The following is a 25596-nucleotide window of genomic DNA, read 5'->3' on the forward strand; positions in this document are numbered from 1 at the left end:
TTTCAGCAGCGTCCCACCCATCTTACTAACTAATTTGGGTATTCCTCATAATCTTCATTATACAATGATTGATCTAAGATCTGCGTACCGCCCCGTGCAATTAGGGATTAGTCTGCGATTAGATAGTGCTAAGTAGGGTAGCCTGTCGGTTTTTGCATCTTTTTCAATCAATCATAGTTTTTTGTAAGTATCCAAACAAAACGAGACCATTGCGCAAAGATTAAACTAATTTAAATTTACTAATTTAATTTATAAACTAATCATATATAGATTTATCAAGAATTACGAACAAAAAATTGATTCAAAACTTAAGTAGTTACTGACAGTCACAAAATCTTTGAATAGTTGCACTACGAATAATAATCGCAAATCCGGATATTTGATGACTTTTTTGATGATTTTTACAAAAAATCCGATTTTTGATTAGATATTCCGAATAGTTCGTAGAATCGAATACGAACAGCACTAGTTACTGTTAGTATCAAAGACAAAATATTTAATCAAATATATTTAATATTTAAATAAAATGTATATACATATAAAGAAGATATGTACAGTATTTGGGGGTATTAACATATAGTAGTCAACAGATGCCTTTGACATATTCTCAAGATGTGATATCCAAATGTCATCAGTAACTTCGATGTATATGAAAAATTTAAATTGGAACCAATGGCCAATTACATAAAACTACGAAAATGGCGGTGGTGGTGGTTAGGTCACATATTGTGAAAGGACTCCACGAAAATTTGTCGATAAGCTCTTGTTTCGAATCGTCAAGGCAGCCGTAAGGTGGGACATCCTTAAAACACATGAAGAAGATTATTGCAAAAGGAAACCGATTAGTCTGGAATAATATCGAACGAACAAAGATATTATTAAAAAAAACAGAACCACATGGAAGTACTTTATTGGGGCTCTTTGCTCCAATGGGAGATACAGGAAATGATGATGATAGTGAACATATAGTAGAATAAAATTACAGTTAAAAATGAGATATAATTACTATAGTAAAAAGTCAACAATTTAAATAAAATATAAAGTAAATTTCTATCAGATTCTGTTCTAAAATCATAAGGGTAATACGAGTATTATTTTTTAAAAATTCCATTGACTTGCCCCAAATTCAATATAGGTAAACTCTTAAGTAAATCATTTCAATTTACGTGTCTGTAAAAACAAATATTAAAAAATCAGAAGTTTACATTGAATTATTTAACCTTTTGTTAACACAGATACAATTTGTTTCATCTTCAAAATAATTTCTTTAACACATTTAGATAAGTAAAAATATTTTTAATACTTCAAGAATACTGCAGAATATCAAGATAAATATATTTAGATAAAACTGTCTGATGAAAACTGCAGACTATAAATAAATATATGAAAATAATAACTTATGTTTTTTTTAAATGTTTCAAATAAAAACAAACAATAATATTTTATATAATGGATTACATATGGAGGCAATACTGATTTTACTTTGCATTGACGAACTTGAAATTTGTTCGGAAAAAAGATCAAATTATATATGGAGATATGGAAACGTTTAACTTTATATCGCTTAAAATTTAACTTAATTTTAATTAGTATTTTTCTTTAGTTTCTCACTGCCAAAAATTTTAACTATTTTTGGTAAGCTGTTTTCTTCTTTATTTTTATTAGAAGTTATAATACATTGCGACCTATGGGATCTATTGTGCCATCTTTGAAGAAGGTCTCCTCAGCTAACACGGACATATTTAGACTATTAATAAATAAAATATTGTTTTGATTTAAAATCTTAGCCCTCATTTGGGTTATAGCAAGTCATATAAAAGATGTAAAGCAGTTTCATGACAACCACTATCTACAAGCAGATGAGATGGATAAACATTTTACATTACTTTTTACAATATCTGCAAACAATAACATCGTTAAAATGTAATATTTTGAGTTCTCAATCTAAATATTAAGATAAATAACCTGTCAATATTTTTATTATTGATTCATAAAGAGCTATTTGGTGCCCATGAGTATTTTTTAATACGTGTTGGACCCAGGCTAAGTACTATAAAAACTGACAAAATATTGTGTCAGAATAACAATCCCATGTTTAGAAATTGTGAAGTTCAACACATAAGTTCTTATACTATATAAGTTAATCCTTTTTTAAATTAATTTTATATAAGAATTTGAAAAAAAGAAACACATACTTTTGCTCACTTATATTACCACTACAAACCACAAACTACTATTATATGAATCACAGATTTTTCACACTGCTTGACGTAACATTTCTTCAACTTACAGTGCCGATACACCTATAAAAATCTAACAGAACTAATATGCAATTAGGTGCGAACTATAAAATTATGTAAAGAAGTCTTTACAAAGTCCATGTAAAATATTATTTATTTTTGATTGGATAAATAATTGTACCTGAAATAGGCCACTATTTCGAATATCATTAATAACAGATTAAACATTACATCTGAGAGTCTAATGGACTGCTTGAATAGACTTGAATCTTCCCAAACAATTTATAGATAAATAAAAAAAAAATTATTTAATAAATTATTATAAACTATTTAATTTTTTTTTAGTTTTAATGCATTAAATAGCTTATAGTTCCTTAAGTCCTCTCTCGCTTCCTTCTTCCTGCATAGCTGTAACACACAACTATATTCCATATGAAGGCCCAATTCAGATCTTGAATCCAGCAACTAGTATTATTTTTATTGTTTTCAGAATGTTTTTTTTTGTTATTATAATATGGTATGTGTTCTTTTCGCGCCAATCTTCTATCTAAATACATGCCGGGTCATTTAACACTGGTACTCACTGAAATTGTATTATAGCAAGACTCATTGAACTGTAGTTCTCTCATCTCATAATTAACATGATATAAGCAGATTTTTTGTTCCAGTAAAAATTCTATGAAATGAAATCTTTCTTTTTTCAAAGTAATTTTATATAAGTGAGCTAAAGAGATGATTGTGGTTTGTATCAACCAACATACAGTGTGAATGGTGATTGAAAAGTCATATGTAAAGATATTTTACAAAATAGACCATAAAACACTAACCTTTTTTAAACATAAATTTAGAAGATATATTTTGGGTGTATTTTGAACATCTTATATTTGATTTTAATATAGAATAACTTATCAATCAAATATTAAGTTAGTATAAGATAAAATTGGATTAAAAATTGGATTTTTTCGATGCTATAAAACAGCTTCTTCTGCCGTACTCTTATCAGTTCTAATCAATTCCTTTTTTTCAGGATTTTCCGAAATTATCTTCACAATGGAATTTACTGGAATTTTTAGAACCTTCTCACTACTCGAACTAAGAGTTTTATAAGCGTTGATAGTTATACCATGCTTTATTCAGTGAAAATACCGGGTTTATAAATGTTATCTTCTAAAGGTTAGCTTCTATATCAACTAATTATTGTCTTTATTAATATGGTAAGAAGTTTCGATTTAGTTGTGTCTTTTATATATGGTTGTTTAAATGTTGGTTTCTTACTTAAATAAAGTAATATATCAGCTCATCATATTATCTTTTAATTTGTGATTACTATATTTGTGATCACTATATATTCAGTGTTGTGAAAAGGGACTTACAGTATCATCTTATACATAGCTACCATAACACTAGTTCCATTTTATATTCATCAAATCAATACATTTAATACATTCCTACAATTTACACTTCCTTACTCTCGATACCAGACAACTTTAAATAATTTTTTGTTCAAGAGCTTCTAGGTGTATAAAGGGAGGTAAATAACTATTAAGTGGTAGTGCGATTTATATGGTCTAGCCATTTATTAAAATAAATAAAATAGTTGACTACTAATTTATAATAATTAATTTGTGTTTACTATGGATATTTTCGCACATTTTATTAGGTTGTTCGGAAAGTAATTTCGTTTTTTAAGCCTTATAATTTTTATGTGCTTTGAGAGCTGATATAGCAAGGCTTGTGGGTGAAAAATTCCAATTAATTCTACGTAGTAGTTTTTGGTTGATGCCCTTTTAAATATGGAAAGCAATAAGAAGGATTTTCGATATATCTTATTGCTTTACTACAGAAAGAGTAAAAATGCTGTTCATGCCAGAAAGAAATTGACCGATGTGTATAGAGAAGAACTGTTGACAATACGCTAGTGCCAGAACTGGTTCGCTAAATTTCGATCCGGCAATTTTAATATCGAAAATGCACGTCGTTTGGAAAGGCCGCTTGAAGCTGATAAGGACGCGATAAAGGCATTAGTTGATGCGAACCGGTGAATAACAACACGTGATATCAAATCAATAGTTTCAACAGTTTATGACCACTTTAAAGGTTTGGGATTATCCTCGAAGCTCGATGTATGGGTTCACCATACGAAAACTGCCTTTCATTTCCACAAAAAAAAAAAACGAAATTACTTTCCGAAGAACTTAATATTATTTTCTTCTTTATTCTTTATGATTAGTATCATATACTAACTATAATATTAGTAGTTAGGTATTAGATTGAATTTTGGTTGAAGAAAATTTTACTGAGGGCCTTTGACAGTTATTATTAATTATTATTATTCATTATTATTAATATGCTATATATATAGATATATAGATAATTGCAATGCCTTTATTTATCTTCTATCTGTTTCTATTACATATTTACACGTTGTAATATATAATATTATGTATAGTGATATATATATGGATGTAGTATATACCAACTAATAAAAATAACTACTAAATTATTATTATTACGAGAAAATCAACTTAAATATCTTATAAATCATAGAGACGAACAGCAAAACTTTAACTAAAACACATTCCATGGAACTTTAATCCATAAAAATCATAAATATGTTTAAGATAAGATTTTACATATAGAGTATTTTGATTTAGTATCAAAAAAATTTTTTTGATTTATTATTTTTATAATTAAAATTTAAAATTCTTAATATTAAAATTTAAAATATTTATTATATAAATTGAAAATATTTGGGAAACCTTTAGAAATTTGAAAAGTTTGAAAACCGCTGCTTATCAGTGCACACACGGGCTAAATAGCTAATTTATGCAAGTACTTAGCACATTTCCAAAGCATCTGGAACTCTAACGAATCGTATTTGCTTTAAAAGTGAGTATCTGAGCACACACGGAATGCGTATAATTAGATAAGATTAAACAATTTCGTGCGCGAAATGTTTATTATTTTTAGCACCATTCAGTAGATATTCTATGGGCTATGAAATACTAATTTGATGTATTTATCTTTCGTTCAATTCATTAGTTTGCCTCTAATAATTTTTGATGTTAGAATAAAACCATTCGCTGATTGAAATTTGTTGTTGTTTACTTGGCTGCAATGGCCAACTGGGATTTCTAATATAAGAAAAATAAAATCAAATCAAATGAAAAGAGTTAATTTTCCATATCTTTTCTTTCCCAAGGAAATAAAATGAAAGAAAATATTTTATATTTGCTATACTCGCACAACACAAACGCTTTGACGGATTGCTGAATAATGAATATCCGACTGTGGAACTGTCGAGAGAACTTTGGAAAATTTATTCAACTCTGCCCAACACATGTATCTATTGTGTGCGAACAATACTAATTGGCATAAGATATTAATGTTGTGACGCCTCTAATTGGCATAAATTAACATGACGAATTGCTTACCTATTCAATTCAATTTCCCCGGAAAGAGTCATCCACATTCGATTGTCAACAAATATGAATAAATTTGAATTGTGGCATTATTTTTGTTGTGGCTTATAAATTGCAGAGATACAATCCAATAAAAAAGTATATAATCACAGTTGGAAAACCCAACTGACTTACCTACCAATGGTTGCAATATCTTCTCCAGCGTTCGGTGCGATTTTGATTGTGGCCAACGTATTAAAAGCGTTTAAAATGTTTATTTTTTTTTTATTTTTTTTTAAATTCCAATTGCGTTTAATTCACATTGGGTTGCGTAGCAAAAATTGTTTGTTGCTATTTTCTTAATAATTTATTTAAACTGTTTCTAGTTATGATTTCATTTGACGACTGAAAAAATGCACATCAGTGCGATTTTATGGATCGATTTATCGATTTCGCGTTCTTTGCACTTTTGCAATTTAATTGTTTGCAAAGCAAAGCAGAGCAGTACAAACGGAGGCAATTGTCCAACTAAAATAAATATTAAAAATGAAGAAAACATATTCATACAGTGAGTATCTACCCGTATTCAACCACATCGGAATCAGATATACATAGAAATCTTATATGCAAATACCAGCAATTTTTATTGCATTAAGGAACGGGCGGTGCATTCAAGCGCCAATTTCATGTTTACTCAGAAAATATGTCACATTTGAGTAGTGCAAGCAAACAATAATTCTTCTATTTTCATTTCAAATAAATTTTGTCATAAGGTTTGATTCTGTTCATAAATATTTTGTACAAATATTTCGTTTAAAAATATTTTTTATAAATATTTGTACAAATTGTTATTTTATGTGAAAAAGTTGACATATAATATATATGAGTGGGCGTAAACTAGGTACGTACTCTTTAGTACAAAATGTATTTTACAATAAAATTTTGAAAATTTTATAATTCTTAAAGAACCATTATTTGTTTGTTAAGAAAAATAAAAGGTTTTTTTTAAACACAAAAAAATAAATACTAATTTTATTTCCATTACATTTGAATTTCTAGTGGCATCTCTTCAGAGGTCGAATAAGTCTTTCGTCTTTAACTAAATTTTTTCATAGAAAAAGAAATTGAATATATCATTCATGTCAACAGCAACAAATAAAGACCAATCAGTTCAACTACAACTCAATGCAGCTTCACTACTAGTCTTTTACCTGTATATGCTCCTATTAATTACTACTTTTTTTACACGAAATTTTAAAATCACATTTTTTCATTTTAACAAATTATATTGTAGTATTTTGGATTTACAAAATTGTAATTGAACTAATTGCAAATATATCTTTGTGTTTGAAACTTTATAAATATGAGTTTGAATTGAACGTTCGAAGTGACCGGTTGCAAAATACAGAGTGCGGAAAGTAAACAATTAAATTTAATAAATTAAATATTGGTTAACAATATTTAAAAACATATTTAGAAATCTAATAATCTTCGTTATAAACCGCGTCCATTTAACAATCTAAAAAGATTCTTGCCAAGAAATTGACCACGAAAAATATAATGCCTACTGAAAGAAGCCCTCCATCCAAATCCACCAAATTAATGAATGATACAATGTCTGGCCCAGCAGCAAAACGTACTATCTCAGAGGTGTCACCTAATAAAGGTGACCTACAATCTGTTGGCAGTATGGATGTGACGCAGCTTTTACAGGACATACAAAAAACAATGGTGAGCATTCTAGATGAGAAATTGAGGGATATTGCTACTAAATCCGATTTAGAGGCTGTCAACACAAATATAATCAGCCTTAATCATATAGTCGAAAAGCTTTCAGAAGAAAATAAAACTTTAAAAGAAAAAATAATTAAATTGGAGCATGAAAAACAAACCGACCACGATGAGCTGATGCGGCTAATTGACGCCAATAAGGAGAAAAACCTAATTTTCAAAGGCCTAACAGTTCAGCTGCCACCCAAGGAAGCTGTCACAAAACTGTGTGAAGAAACTCTTGGCATAAACATTGTAGTCCGTAAAGCTAGAGTCATATCACAGCGGGAAAATAAAATCAACGTTTTGGCAGAGATGACGTCAGAAGAATCGATTGGCCTAGTTTTCCAAAACATACACAAACTTGCAAACTCTACGATTAGAATTGAAAAAGACCTGAACAAAGACAGACAACGGCATAGAAAAGCTCTTCTTTTAATAAGGAAACAAATTCTCTCGATAGATCGAGGTACTCGTTCGAGATGATAGAATACGCATTGGAAACAAGTGGTGCAAATGGAACAAAAATGGAATCCTAAAGTGTGGCAATGAAGAGGCAACTACTACTCTCAAATTTATGTATGGAAGCAAACTCGAAAACCTTAATCTTAACTTATTAAGCATCATGAATGAGATAGATCAAAACAACCATATGGCAAAAAACTAAAGAACGAATACAACACATTAACAACAACTACAGAGGAAGCTCCATCAACATCATGGAATACAGAATCTACATACAATCTTTTTAAGCTTCAAATAACTTTTTGGAATGTACACGGTATTGCAAATCTTTTTAACGAACCAAAAATTGCTGACTCGCAGATCATATCTATCTATGAAACCTGGTCAACAACACCTTTCAATACTAGCCTTAGTCCTTGGTGCAACTATGATGCACTGACAGTCTCAGCAACAAGGGAAAAGTCCAATGGTAGAGCTAGTGGTGGTATTGTATCTCTAGTTAAAAAAAATTTAGCAAAAAGTTGCGAAATAAGCAAAAAAAATTTGTGGATTTTCAACTTTTATTGTATTAATAATTTTAATTTTATTTTAGGTTCATTGTACATTAAACCACATTATGATATAAATATTGCTTTAGAATTGCTTCAACCATTAATCGATGAAATAATTAAAAAATATGCAGGGATCCCTTTAATAATAGGTGGTGACTTCAACGCTAGAGTGGGTGAAGAGGGTGCTCAAGAATTCTTATCTGAAATTAGTTCTATTTTCATATCTAAAAGAAGATCTCTTGATTCAATCTTGAATACGCGTGGTAAAAATATATTAGAATTTATAGAAAATAATGGCTTTATTTTGCTTAACGGTTGCACAGACGGTGACATCCCAGCAAGTTTTACATTTTCAAACAAAAATGGAAACAGTACTATTGATTTAATTTTGGTCAACGTCGCTGCAATCCCATTTATAAAAAGCCTAGAAGTACAAGCGCTTGCTTCTGGCTCAGACCATTTCCCGGTAATCCTAAAACTTGAATTACCTATCGGCACTAGTAATATATGTAAATTGTATAAATGTAACTTCTTGTAAGCAAACCAGATTAAAATGGGATACAAAAAAGTTTGACATTTTTACAATGCACATGAACCGTTGTCTTGAATCATTAAACATGAATCATCACTTCTGTTCTTTATCCATTGACCAACAAAGTGATCTAATCATATCCTCCATACAAAAATCAGCTCAAGCATCAGAAATGGTAATTACAAAATCCTTTATGCCTCCTTATTATACTTCTCAGCCATGGTTTGACTCAGAGCTACGGGCCTCAAAGAAAAATCTAAATCATGCCCTAAAACAGTGCAAGCGTCAAAGCTTTTCACCTGAAACCAAAACGGTATACATTGTTTTAAAAGCAAATTACAAAAAAATGCTGTCTGAAAAAAGAACGGAATATGAAATTAAGGTCAAAAATAAGTTCTTTAATGTAAAAAGTTCGAAAGACTTTTGGAATCTTATTAAATCGTACAATCGAAAACCTTTTGTCAACAACCCCATACCAAATTCTGTTTGGAAATTCTTCTACGAACAAATTTATCCACCTCGTCCTACCATTGAACATATACTGTCTGAAAACTTTATCGAAGCGCTGGATTCGGAAATAACAATAATTGAAATAAAAACAGCAATAAATAAAATCAAAATCAATAAGGCTCCAGGCGAAGATACGATTACGGCAGAGTTCTTTAAGAATTTATCTAGTCAATGGATTTATATCCTACAGTCTGTATTCAATAACATTCTCTTAACTGGAAGCACACCAGCTTCTTGGTCACGATCCGTACTTGTTATGTTACACAAAAAAGGTGATATAAACTCACCCGAAAACTATAGAGGCATTGCTCTATGCAATATTATCTTAAAAATTTTTACCCATATTCTGCATGATCGCCTCTTGCCATGGGCGGAACAACACAATAAAATTCCTGAGTCGCAAAATGGGTTTAGAAAAAAAAGATCATGTACTGATAATATTTTTACTCTTCAAACAACAATTCAATTACATCTACGTCTAAAAAGTAACTCTGCTTACGGACTTTTTATTGATTTCAAAAGGGCATTTGATTCTATTGACCAGATGCTGCTCTGGCAAAAACTTCATTCGCAAGGTATAAGTTCGCGCCTAATTAAAATTCTCCAATCTATTTACGACAAGGCTTTCTTCGTGATCAAACTTCAACAAAAAGACTCCGATCCTATCTCTGTTACTGAAGGCGTTCTCCAAGGAGAAATTCTCAGTCCTCTCCTTTTCATATTGTTTATTGCTGATCTTGAGAAAGAACTAAGGAATGCAAATATTGAAGGGATCAATATTAATGGTCTACACGATATTTTGATGCTGCTTTTTGCAGATGACGCCGTTGTTCTAGCCAGGTCCCCTATTATTTTACGAAAAATTCTATTAGCACTTGAAAGCTACTGCGAAAAAAACAAACTTGTTGTAAACACGGAAAAAACCCAAATTGTCCACTTTAGAAGAGGGGGAAGGCCAATAGCAGAAAATTTCTTTTACAAATGTCAAAAAATTTCTGTCGTGAAGTCCTACACATACTTAGGAGTAAATTTCTCAAGCTCCACATTAGGCAAATGTGCAGCAGAAACTGCCATAAGAAAAGGGAAAATGGCGCTCGGTACGGCAATACAAACTATAAGTAAATTTAAATCTGATTCTTGGGAAGGTCGGGCTAAACTTTTCGACTGTACTGTATCCGTAACACTTTTATATGCATCAGAAGTGTGGGGTCTACGTTACTGTGAATCACTAGAAATCGTTCAATCAACGTACTACAAACGTCTGTTAGCACTCCCCCAAGCTACGAACAATGCAGAACTTAGACTTGAACTAGGCCTTGTAAAAATCTCATATAGAGTTTTCAAACGCGCAATCGATTTCATTATACGAATTCTCCAAATGGACCAATCAAGATATCCCAAACAATGTCTCCTTCGTCTCATTTACCTACACGTAAATAATTCTTCTACAAGTGAATTTAATTGGGTTACACAATTTAATGAGTTTCTTAAAGATGTAAATATGACAAACTTGTGGAAAACACCGACTGCAGCAACTTGGATTGATAACCGAACTACGGCCCTTGAACGCTATCATAGATATCTTAAATTCAAAGACATTCTAAAATCCGCCAACTCACAATCCATGAATTGCAATTTATTAAGAGCCCTGGATGACAAACCTGCCTGCTACCTCTTTGACCGTAAGCAATTTTTTATGGCAAAGGTTATCGCCCAATTGCGGTTGTCATCAACTCACTGCACTCGTTTTTGTATTAACGGGCAAATTCATAGTCTCGAAATCAACAACCTTTGTACACTTTGTAATTTAAAAACTGAAGAAACGTTGAATCACTTTATGTTTGAGTGCCCTATTTACTCCTCAGTAAGAGATCACCATCTTAGTTTCTTACTTACAGTCTTTAGAGACAATAAATCTCTCATTTTCAACTGCATTGATCCGCAATCATCTAAAGCAATATTCACATATATAGTAAATAGTCTTAAAATCAGATCATTTATTATAAACGAATAAGATTTTGCAAAATTACAATTATTTCCCTACTATTTATTTAACTTAACCTTTTTTTTGTTTTTATCTAATATTTTTATTAAATCTAATTAGTAATATTTTTAATTTAAATTAAAAATAAGTATACATCAAACCTCCTTCTGTTACAACTATAAGTTCAGAAGCAGAAGTAAATAAATGTTGAATTGAATTGAATTGAAAAAATTACTACTTTTTAAACGTAAAACTAATGGATGCCAAAATCTGTAGATTCTGTGATATACAGAGTAAAACTTCTGCCAATTTTAACTACACGTGCTCTGCTAGAAAGCGTGTTCAGTCTTATAGTTTAATCAACATATTCACTCTTTTGAAACGCAGTACTAAAGAACACTCAAATTTATATATATATAAACTTTAGCCACACTTACACTTGTTGTCGCAGGAAACTAGATCAATACTACGCTTTAATCATCGCCTCTTGAACTGAATATTTTCCTATATATTACCATCTTTAAAATGTAGAACTAACGGACGCCGAAATCTATAGATTCTGTGATATGCAGAGTGAAACTTTTGCTCATTTTAACTATACGTGCTCTGTTATAAATCGTGTCCAGTATTACAGCTTAATCATCGATTTCTAAACTGGATATGTTCCTATTAAATACGTCTTTTAAAACATGGAACTAAAGAACGCTTATTCTCTGATATGCAAAGTGAAACTGAGGTTAAAGTTGAATTAACGACTTTTGAACTGGATATGTTCATATTAACTACTATTAATTGAATATACATATCGTTTCTTGTATAATATAAAAACTCTTAATAATCTTATTATCATTCTCCTTATAACTAATGACGAATAGAAATTTTAGAGATTTTTAAAGCTAATCTCTAAGAAGTCTTTATAGTGCTCTCAAATGGTGGGAAAAAGTAGAAGGTATAAGACTTTAAGTGTGTACTCGTCATATTCTCAACTTATATGCTCCAAAAACGTATATTAAAAAAATTAGCTACTTTTGTAATCAATAATAAAGAAAATATTTAAATGTTTTAAAAAAAAAGTGATCGAACTTAGCAATAAAATGTAATTCAATAACAATTTTTTTTTCACAGTTTTTAGGACTATATAAGATATATTAAAACAACTTTTAATGGTGATTCAGTTTAATATAAATACTATTGATTCTACACTCATCCATTACCATAAGATAAACACCTTGTAATAGTAATATATTCATTTTAATATTAACAAGCTAATGTTTAAATAAGAATACATGCATTATGACAAAATTTAATGGAAAGTATGATATTAATTCATTGGAGACTGTAGTGATTGTTTTCATATTAGCTGCTGAAGTGAAACTTAGAATTAATAAATAGTCAAAATATTTAATCTAACTAAACTAAAACTGGTTCCTTATATTAATTTGTTTTTTCTTTTAAATGTCTAATTAAAATATAATACAACTTACATCGCACAGATAACGTCTGTATAACAATCTGTATAATTTTGTCGCAATCGATCTGTTAATTCTTATAGTAGCAATTTAGGAAGGTACACCTCCCATAGTATAAAAATCGTTTTTGAAACATGCATCAACTCATTAACACTTATTTACAAATAAAAAGAGCTAAATATTTCATATTATTGGATGAGAACATGAATTAAATTTAAAATTGTAAATAATATATTATCACAAAAAAAAAAAAATTCCAATAAAAATAGACGATATTTTACTATTAAAATTTGTGGGAAATAAAAAGTGCTTGAATAATGCATTAAAATGCCATTTGTATTATAATTTTGTTTAAGGAAAGTGTCTCATGTTATAAAAGGAACAATAGATCAAAACTAAAAGGTGTGTTTGTTTAATATAAATTCAGTTGCGAATTTCGTTAAATCGGACTCTCTCTCCATTACATTTTAACATCTTCACAAGATATAAAATAAATAAAATCTAAAATCGATGTTCCACCAGTTAAACTTATAACTACAGATGAGTTACGTAAATTATCAAACAAAAGTATTGCATGTAACGGTAAATATTTAAGGTTATATTGATTGCCAAACCTGATTTACCGCCAAATTAAGTATCATCGAATAGCCTAATATTACTGCTTTCAATGCTATCCAACTTTCACGTCAAACTATTGAAACGATTTATTCACGTCAACAAGGGGATTCCCTTGTTACTAATTTTAGAAAATAAAAATATGATTTCTTTCCAGAAATTTGGATTTTGCAAAAGCTACTTATGCTTACAACAGAAAGTTAATCCTCTGACTATATCAAAATTATGATCTCTATAGCGACATTAACATTTTAACCGTTACCAAGGAAAATAATTAACGTCTATGTTTCCAATGAACAACTATACTTGACCTTTTGAGTATTTAGAAGCGGCACCTGTTAAGAATATACTGTATATGCAAATGCATTTACGTAACTTTATGGGTATTATACTAGTTGTGATTATATGAACAAATCTGTTTATTATCAAGAATCGTTTTAAAAATAAACAGCGCGAAGCTGGAAAACTGGAAAGACAGTTCGACTTTTCACACACCAAAATATTGATAGAAGTAGTGGTGAATGAGCAGATTTTTCTTGACACGTCAATTAAGAATATATATGATTTATATAATTTTCGAAATTTAATTAATAACAATCTTGAAATATGTATTGTATTATTTATTTATAATACACAATAACTGAAGAATATAAATATATGAGTAATTAAGTCCGAACATATTTTCATTAAAATTACTGATTATAAATGTAATGGGCAGTGAGTTATATTATATATAATATATATAAGCTTATATATAGACTATATATTTTAATTAAACACTAGTGATTTCGTATACCGACTTTGTTTTTAAAATAAACATGTCGTCGTACTATCAGCTTTTTGTTTTTCATATCTATTTTTTGTCTCAATGCAAAATATGTATATGACTAGTGATATAGTCGAAATTTAGGCATGAAGATATGGGCCATAATCCATCACACCTCATAAAAAACAAATTTAATTTCTTGTTTTGAAATTCTTCAAGTAAACATCATAGAAAAATCATTGAATATGAAATACATATTACTTATTTAATTAATATACAAAATCTCAATTATTAAATATTAAATATTATTGGTTTTTTTTAAAAAAAATATAAATATTTTAAACATTTTTTTTTTAAAAAATTATTGATATGTGTTTAGGTATATATATTAAGATCATGATGTGATTATCCGTTTTATTAAATATATTATGTTATATTATATATACAATATGATATATATAAATATATATATATATTATGATCACTTACAATAACCGTAATTTTTTCTTTCAGAGTTATCAAAAAACAGCATTAAGTCTGGTTGAAACAAATTGGCATCACTTTTCGAATATGTTAAATGCTTTTTCTGACATATATTTTTGTTGTGTTATGTACAATATATTATGAAAACAGTACGAATAAAAAAACAAAATGAATATTAGAAGGCAATGGTAACCATTTTAATTTTATATATTTATATTAATTTATTTATTTATGTATTTTAATTTATAAGTAAATGAAATGCTCATATGATTTTAACGGATGACTGAAATTTTGGAACATATTTCTAATGAAGATTCACAATGTATTGATTTTTGAATTTGACTGCACTGAAACTTAAGACGTGAAAATATTTGCGAGTAAAACCTAACTCTGAAGATTTGAAGAGTATTGTTGTTGCTTCACATGTTTTTTTTTGTAAGTTGCGAGTATTTTTTTGCTGCTCTGAAAGAAAAAAACTGCGCCTAACGCAAATGCTGTTTTGGATGAAATATTAAATGGATGTAGCAATTTTAAATCAAATTGAAATGAATCAGTGCGAGCGGATATCTGAAGTTGAAAATAAGACCTGTAATTTGCTTAGAGAACTATATAGAGAGCAATAAGTATTAAAATAAAAAATGTGGCAGTTTTATTTAGTTTAAGTGGTGGTTGTAGTTTCATTTTAAATAATTCATCTCACTACAATAAAATTTACCACTCTAAGACAGCTAACGAATGGAACGAATCAAATAAATATTTATTTATATAAAAATCTAATTATACAATAATTTTTTATATAAAGAAAAGTTTAATACAATGAGCATATATTATATATTGATCGATTGTTAGAAAGACACTCAAGTGTTAAAAATATTCCAGAACTTTTCCATAGATATTTCTTGTGTAATATTTGTATAGTTTTAATTCACTATACAAATATTTTTTTTTATTTTTATAGCACAAACTGAGAATTTCTAAATAATAAACATTGATTTATTTTTAAATGTTTATACAAAGCAAAATCTAAACATAGTAAAACCATTTGGTGTAAACATTCCATAAAGTAAATTACCATTTAATGATAATTGAATTGGTATCTGTGAACACGAATGCGAAAAATTCATCAACATTTCGAGATCGTAAAATGGTCTTGCCATTAGTCTATTTATATGGCATTTGCTTTATAAAAACTACAATCATATGGAATTTTATTACAATTTTTTATGATGCTGAATTTGTTTTTGAAGTGCTCTTAAAATACTTTCTTTTTTTAAACAAATATTTAATGTTAAATATAATATACAATGACATCTTTAAGACTTATAAATATTTGTTTAAGAATTATCAGTGACGATTTTTTAGAGTATCATTAAAATCACAATTTCTTTTGTATTATTTTAGATATTATATATGTATGCATTATATAGTATATATTTTGTATTAAAATGTATATGGATTTTATAAAAATTATACCATAATCGAGTTATTATAATATTTTACCCTAATATATAGACTTCAAACATTGGCAATTATCATTTAAGAAAGAACTGCAAAATAAATATATTTACAAAAACTAATACAAATGTTCTAATTCACAACTGTAGTTTCCTGCAGATCTCTAAATAACGAATAAAAAATATACAAACGTACTATGAAACCATTAAATTCCTTAGGAGTTATATTTTCAAAGATATATTCAAACACTCAGTAGATACGAGAAAATATTTAAAAAACAAACGGCGAGATACTCACATAGAGCGAATGATTGAAACAATTATCTTAGTTTTTTCCTCGAACATTTGTTTTCGAGGACACAAATATTGTACTAAGATTTAGCAACCCTTATAGAGTGAACGCTTTGACAACCCACTTAATTCTTTTTCGGAAATTTTGATAATGGAGATTCAACTAGATTTCGTCTACATTATATTCCATAAATAAATAAGATATCGATATATGTGTAGTTATAAAATACTTAAGGAATTAAAGAAGGATTTATGTTATATTGTCTTGTTTTTAAAAAGAGATAGATACTCGAAAAATGGAAAATTTTTTGCTGAGATACCGGTAATTAGTATAAATTTATATATTTCAGACCTGATACTTATCAGTATTTTTATTGTAGTACAATTTAATTTTCGGGTAAAAAAGTTATACTGTCATATCCGAACACTATTCCGAACATCCTTAACTCATTAATTTCTGTAAACATGATTTCGAGAAAACTTGTGAAAAGTAATCTTCACAGTTTTTCGATTAAAATATTTAGAATTACATTAGTAATAGTGAATTATTTTAAATAATTGATCATAATAAACATAATTAATCATAATATCATAATCATAATTAATAACAGTTTTTGTAAGTAATCGAAGTTATTGACGTTGTAATTCCGATAGAATATTAATTTGAATATATTGATATATGATATCAGATATTGTCAGAACTGAATTAGAAGGTTTTGTGTGCGCTACTCGAAGGTATTGACCTTCAATATCTTCCAGCAAAACCATTATAGAAGCAAAGCATATAAGATGAATTGGGACAAAAGTTTAGAGACATTGAGAGGAAAAGGCCAAATAAAGGAATGTATGCGATTTTGAAAGACCCATGCTAAGTTGCATATGATGTAAAGGGGATTGATAAAAAAGGGAATCATTTAAATTTAACGGTTGCCTGAAATCATTATTTATTCGTATTCAATTTCAATTTCAATCAATTTAATTATATGCTTTAAGTATCCAAACAGTTGTCAAATATAAAAAGTTATCTAATATTGCAGATATTATTATTGCAGACGAAATATGTATTTCATATTATTAGAATTAATAATAATACTCTTCACTCACACCTAATGTTTCAATAAAAAATAAATATCGTTTATTTGGCTCATATAAAATCAATGTACCAAAGAAATCAAAAAAGATACAATAAATAAATAATTTCCTTAGAAAAATAATTCAATCAAATAATAATTAATATAAAAACTCATAAAATTATTAGACCAAAGAGCAAATAAACAGTTGAAAATCTATGAAAAAATTTATACAGGTAATTAAAGGTTGTTTAATTTATTTCAATTATTATTTTTGCTATTTCGATTTTATAGATAAATAGAAATAAAAACCGAAATGAATAAAAACTCGGTGGGCTTTCATATACTAATTGATTGAAGAATTATGAAATTCTTGAATCATTTTAAGTAGAGAGAATTATTTTTTATACTTAAGTATTGACTTTATTACATTGGTATGCGAATTGTATTTTTCCTTACTCTACACTAAATGAGATATATGATTTTAATAATTAAAAAGAAATTTTTACACGATTTTTTATTTCAGTAGTTTGATATTGCGAACTGCTGAAATTATTGATTATAACACATTAAGATGCCCTACATATAGATTTATATAAAGTAATATTTTATTTAGGAAATTATGTGTAATTCAAAGTTAGAGAATAATAGAATAATAAAGACTATAATGCCATGCCTAAACTTAAGAACATTATACGAGATGGTTTTAAAGACAGTTTGTCGTCTTAATTTTACCATACAATCAAAAAACAGCATTGGATAATATTACGGCCGTCGAAATAAATTATTTCAATGAGAGTTTTTCCAAATGAGAATTTTTCCAAAATATCGTAACAAAATTTCTGATAGAAAACACGTTGGTAGCCGAAAGATACTCCACGTTGGTACTAGCGCGATACTCCAGATAAATAGCAGGCTAAAGAACTAATGCGTCCGTTTAACTAAGTTAGTACTGGTGCGTCCGTTTAACTAAGTTAGTACGTTCCCCATTCATAAAAATGAAACTGACGTTGTTGGTGGATAGTCTGACGAGTTGCCATAGCATAAGTTATTATCTTGACAATAGAATACAGAATAAAGAATGTCGTCTTAGTTTAAAGGCTACTGACTAGCAGTAATGTTCTTTGTTACTTTTGGGTTTTGATCTGAGCCAGGAGTAGATTCTTAATCTCTTGGGAGTACTTATCCTCATCCAAAATTAGGAATTTATTAACAACTAACACTGGCTTTCACTCGAATAACCTCGAAATAAAGTTGCGTTCCCCCCTCTGGAAGTCATTACGCCATTTATTTTCTTTTTTATACTATTATAAGAGTTGTAGAATGAGAATATACTAAACTTACACTAAAGAATTTGCATAAACTAAATCAATGAAACTTGGATATATTAAAAACAAATAAGAAAAAAATCAACACCAAAAAAAAGTGGAAAACAAAAAAGGATCACAAAAATTAAGTATCAATTTTTGATAAATTAGGTACGAAGTCTCCGTACATAGACTCAATACGTGCTTCGGTATCTCCTTTTCAAGCGCCGGTAGACATATACTATAGGAGATTCGACAGGGCAGGTCGAAGCTGGTTCCTTGTGGTTCTATAGTATAGTGTCCCGTTAGAGCAATTATAAATCTAGATACTTCCGATTTACTTCTATGCACCAAGTCAGTGGTTCTATATTTTGAGTATAGAGTTTTTTTTCTTATAGCAAAAAATGGGCACTAAGTCTATCTACCTCACATGTGCGCTCATTTCTGTTTTATTAGAGTGTCCGGACCCCAAACTAGAGTTATCTTGGAGCTACTGCTTTGTAAGTTAAAACATTATCTACATTCGTGAACTATTTTAGACAATATATAGATTGCTAACAAAGATCTCAAAGCTGTCTGAGTATCAGTGAGGATATTAACTTTTCATGAAAACTCAAGTAAGGCTCTCAGGATGCTTAAAATTTCTGCTTAAATTATTGGCTTAAAGTTGAAATGTGGTCGGATTCACTAATCCCTCGATTCGCGCAATAAATTCCGGATGCTATGCCTTTATCCATTCTTATAATTTAGATGAGTTTGTAAACTCCACTAATTTTTCTTAGTAAACGTCTTAACGAATTAATTTATGGCTGGGAAATAGCAGACTAATGTCAATGTCATGATGAAATTCATATATCTCATAAGTCAATCTGATGGGATAGTTGCCCCGTCACACACAAACTGTCCTGTACGACACTGTGTTACGGAAACAAAGATTTCTCAACACGATAAAGAATCAATAAATTTTTTAAATTATTTTGCACAGTAAAATGCTATGTTTAATACTCCATTGTCTATTTGTATATCGTCTCACTTTTTACTAACAATATAAAGTACTAGAATTTATACTTCAAATATCAATAAGTTAATACCTTAGGTTTACTTTAAAATCACTTTTTAAGTCTTTAATAATTTATAAAGTGTTTGATATTCTTTTTCATGTTATCACCGCAGTTCTTTTTCCTATGTGTTCTCCATTTAAGTGGCTATGCAACCCATTTACCTACTTCACTATAAATGATTCAGAATAATGCTGTTAAGTGGCTCGGTGGTTAAGTGGTTTTAACACCTATTACGTCATACTTCCATTTGCAATTTTTGCAACCGCCTCGTATTTTATTTACAATTTTCCTTATTTTCATAATTAATGACGTACTTTGGCTGAGTAGAAGTGTTTATACGCAATGTCTTGCATGCTTAAGGATAATAACTTTTAAATGCTTCCAGCGAAAAGTGGTTAATTTGTGACCCTTTGGAAGGTAACATTTAAGGTAATTGTATATTTTGCTTGAAATTTGGATACCGAAAATTTAGAAAAAAATTGCTGCTGAATTCGTTATTCACCAGTTTTGGACTGTAAATCAATTTCTGTCTGCGCGTAATTAACGTCAATTATTTTTAAGCGACTCGGTAGGATTAATATGTGTGCTTAAGTTAAACTATAAATTGAGTTATAACTCATTTTATTGAGAAACTCCAGTGTGAAAGAGCATATGTGGTGTTATGGAATTAATGAATACTTAAGGGAATAGTTACTCTCAACTATTGCACCTTTGTTGGTCTAGGAGATACGTGTAGGTTCTCGGTTGAACTGTGTGGATTTCTTAAGAAAAAGTAAAATGTTAAATATGATTTATTTATGATCATCCTGGAATATATATATATTAAAATATATTTTAGTAAAAAATTTTTTTAAATTTAGCATAACGAGTACAGTGTAAAGTTAAATCTATTAGTAACGTAAAAATCCACGAGCTTCTTTATCCCTCTAGAGTTATTAAGCGGATAATAAAAAAATTGACACTCGCAGCACGAGCGAAGGATGATTCAACTTTCTCTTATCTATTAAAATACTTAACAACTTATTCATAACAGCATATTTTATTAGAACAACCCGTAAATATTTCTTATAAGCGGGGCGAAAGTTAGTAGTGCTTCAACATGTGTAATAGCTTCCCATTTTTGCTTAATTAATTGTTTTTATCTTCCATTATAGGTAATTTCTTACATGATCTTATTGGCAAAGCACATATATTTCTTAATTTTTTCAATATATTTTGATTAAATTTGATTTTAACGACAATATTATAGTAGTGATCATTTTCACTTTAACAGAAACTGTGGTATTTAATAGAGAGATTGCGAATAGTAGTAAACAACAACAACAAAAATTATTTTAATATTGTTTTAATTAATTTAATTTTTCATTTACAATACAGCTGTTTCAAGTATTGTCAAAAACCAATCATCAGTTGTTTGAGGCTGGAATTACCAGAAATCGAACTCATGCCCTGCCAAATTTGAAGCTCAAAGTCAACGTTCCTTAACCAACTGACCCAAAGCCGTACTGGACTTTTATGTTCTCATATTTTTCTGAAGTTTTGTTGATTTGCTCTGAAAGTTCATTAACAAACTCACTTGTTGTGTTTATATTAGAACGAAATAATAAACCAACTGTAGAATAATAAAATTAATAATTTATATTCAATATATAAATAGGTATTATGCATATAAATATATATATAAATATATGTATCATATAGCTTAATTAAAATAACATAAAAATAATTTGTTGTTGTAGTTTACTACTATTCGAAACCTCTGTATAATATATTTTGATGGAATAATTTGTCTGGACTTGTAAGAAACCCAGACAACTCGTAAGTGATTCTTTGATTTTTTAATTTAATAACAATATATTTCTTATATAACAAAAAATAAAATGTATTTTTTATATAATACAAATAAATACATTCTTTATTTTAATATTTTTATTGGAAAAAGTTCACTATTCATTCATACCCAAAAGTATTTTTTAAAAACTTTATAAATTTGAGTAATGGTCCGCGATGAAAGCATACTTAACTTTTCACTTCAGCTTTGGAAATCCATACGTCGTATGTCGTATCCTTGTTCGCAGTACAAAATAAAACACTCCGAACATATTCAGGTGTATTTTGAAAAGGAATGAAATTGGAGGTTTAACATTTTATTGACTGTTCACTCCATATATGAGATGCTGAAATATTGGCAAATGAAAATAGTTGACAGATGGTTTAAAAATATTCTTTTCGAATGTTTTGAAGTTTTAAACATTTTATTTGATTTTAGTATTATGACAATCGCATGAATAATGAAAAAAGTTTATGTGAATACTTTATTGGGAAATATGATTTATTTTTAAACTTATAAAGTCGTGGAATTTTAAAATGCTTATCTGATTACTGGCATGGGTGTAGTTAGTAAGGTGGGCAGGACACACCAGGTAGAAACAATTTTTGTTCATAAATTAAATTTTTAAATTTTTAAATAATTCCTTTAAAATGGTATATTATTTATAGGGAAGTTTCATTTAGACTTGTGGTATCAACATGATCCCAGCAGGACTTCACAGTCACTCAAGCCTCGTTTGAACCATTGTGTTAACGTAACGAACTTCAGTAGTTGTAGTAAAGAAAAACTGGCTGACATGATACATCCTCTTGACTGATAAGAACCTAATATTTTCATTATTTCTTTATTATGACCTGAACAGAAATAAAGCAGATGTTTGATGGTTTTATCTTCCATCTTATCATTGCAACTTGTTTCCTCAGTAGTCAACAGATATGATACCCAGTTTTGTTGTACGTCGACTTCAATGGTTTATGATGACACAAATCAGCATAAAGTTTATATTTATCCACATTGAAAGCAGATTTTGTGATTTTGACCAAATAATGTTTCTGAATGAACATGTTGTTTTTCAATTCCACCGTTCATTTACTTTGTTTTTCTGATTAAAAATTTACAGGTCTTTAAATATGCATCAATCTATTCTTTGTTTAGAAATATTTTAGTGATAATTTGACAACAGTAATTTTAATATTACGCTTTGTAGAAAACATTTTTGCACATTTACTCAAAATTGTTTGAGTTCTACAAACATATTTCTACTACATGGTCCTACATGAGGGGTCGGCACCCTCTCCCTACAGTTTCCCTAAAGCAAATACAAATTTGCTTTACTTAACCTTCAACGACAAAACTTTTATGGTAGTTGACGGCAGAACTGTTTCGGGTATTACGAAATATCATAACTGATTTTTGTAAATATTTTTTTTATATAATAATCAGTAAATAATTTTTAAAACTTCAAGTATCAAGAGTTAGACTTGTGCCAAGATGAGGAGGAGGTTGAATCATCAACCACTTCCTGTGTTTCTATCCAGGACTGCAGACAAGGCGACTTCAATGTGTTGGGGATCGCTTTTTCACTGCCGTGACAGAGATAACGAAAGCAAAGCTATCCAATTTTTGTAATTTCATTTTGAAATCCAAATGGTTTAACAAGGAAAGCATGCCTCTGAGTGGAAGTTCTGATAACTGTCAGCACGCGTCTTCTCAACTTAACCTAATCTAGGGTTCAGACATATACTCTACCAAATTTGAAGCTCAGAATGAATGACACACTTTAGTAGTCGATTACTCTAAAGACGAACTTGATTTGTATGGTTTTAACTAGAATGTTTGTCTTATTAATGTTCATCAGTATCTATACAGTGTTGGCAGACCTAGATTTTCAACAAAAAGAAAAACAATTTTCTTGTTCAAATTAAAATCTATTCAACTATGTTAAGAAGGTCTATTAACATCACAAACTGATGATTCAAATTTACATGATATCAGCCGCTGTAGCCCTTATTTCCAGACAGATGTTAGCCCTTAGTATGTCTACCATCTTTGGCTTTGAATTCAGGTAGTCTCAGAGAAAGAAGTCTGGCGGTATCAAATTGGGCGAACGTGGAAGTCAGTCAAAGTCACTATTATTTTTATCGTGCGATCGGGGACTAACGGCTTCAAATAATCTCAACGCAAATTGAGCCACGAGCTGTATGAGATGGTGTGTCATTTTATGGAAACCAGAAGTGCTGTATACCATTTTCACTAACAATTCACTAATTGTTTATTATGGCCCGATAACATATCTAGTAGAGGGTTGTTACTGTGTCACTGACGTCTTCAACACAGTATGATCCTTATTATCGTCCTATCATTATGAATTCTGTGTCACACTTTTAATTTTTGGTAGTAAAGAGACTTTTTTTTCATTACAAAAAAGGTTTTTCATTTGACGGTTTTCTTGAAATAGAAGCGATAATGTGATAATTTTTTTGTTTATGGATCCGTTTAACATAAAATGGAGCTAACACTCATAATGATAGTTTGTCAAAATTCTTTCTGAACTTCAGCACTTTCGAATAGTGTGTACAGCTACATTACTAAAATTTATTGATGTTATATAGTCATGGTATCATCAGGCATTCGCAGTTTCCTTGTTAAAGTTACAGTGTTGTCAGGTGGGTCCACTCAATATGGCCACCCTCTACTTGCTGTTAAAACGAAAGCATAAACAACAGTCGTACATCATTAACTCTTTATAATTAAGTGTTTAATGTTCTATGATAAGAACTCTATTTCAAATAGTAAAAATTAGTAGTGTTGTGAAATTTTTTAAAGCTATTTATATTTGTGTATTAATCAAGTAAATTCTTGTGCTGTTTCACATATTGCCAAATATTCACCATCAGTAGTCTTTGGAAAAATCTATTGGTTTGATTATCCGTATATAATTTTATGTATTTATTATTTGGATTCAATATATATAATTTTATTATTGCAATTCAATGCTATTGAAATCTTTTCATTTAAAAAATAGTTACATTTGTAATATTTAACTTTATATTATAAGTTTAATAAATATCAAATTTATTTTAGAAAAAGTTTGGATATACGAGTATTTATTTAATAAAAAAGTTTTATTACGCTATATATAAATTAATTTTCATATAACTCGTAAAAAATCTGTGTTATTTCATTAAACTTTGTGTTATTCAGTTCGGAGCACAATGGAGTAGGGAAAAAACTCTAGCCAACATTTATTTTCATTATGTGGCCTGTAACTTTTAAAATTTTTCATAATTTAGCCAATTTTGCACTTGTAAATTTTTGAATTTGTGCTAAAAATATTGATTTTGACGGGTTGAAATTCCTAAACTGTCAATGCCTTTTATTGCATCGTTGAAAATGGGTTGCATTCTACTTTAATGAATTCCTCAATTTGCATGTTCTTGCAACAAAATTTCCATTTAGTGCCGTTCTTTAGGTATCCTCATAAAAAGAAAATATTTCTCATTTATGTATGTAGGACGAAGGACACTTTATAGATATACAGTTTATTACATATTATGAAATGTATATTCATATGCAGTGCAGTGCAGCGCAGTGCAGTTGGAGTGCAGTGCAGTGCAGTGGAGTGCAGAGCATTTTCCATTATTAACAGTATTGAAAATTAAGTACAAAATAAGTAAGGAAATCGTTGTTGGCGCAATAGTATAATATATTGTGTACCCGTATGTGCTCTTTTCATACAAAATCATACAAATTCTACAAAAAAAGCAAATAAAAATATAATGAAAAGTAAACAGTA

The 25596-nt window shown here is 29.1% G+C and overlaps 1 protein-coding gene across 1 annotated transcript in view; it reads right to left on the reverse strand.

Moving 5' to 3' along the window:
• LOC119678136 (potassium voltage-gated channel subfamily KQT member 1) overlaps positions 1–25596 on the reverse strand; it is a 250014-nt gene that overhangs the window by 89279 nt on the left and 135139 nt on the right. The gene's annotated exons all lie outside the window — the stretch shown is intronic.

This window comes from Teleopsis dalmanni, chromosome 2, assembly GCF_002237135.1.
Source record: "Teleopsis dalmanni isolate 2A chromosome 2, ASM223713v2, whole genome shotgun sequence".
In the NCBI taxonomy this organism is placed as follows: Eukaryota; Metazoa; Arthropoda; class Insecta; order Diptera; family Diopsidae; genus Teleopsis; species Teleopsis dalmanni.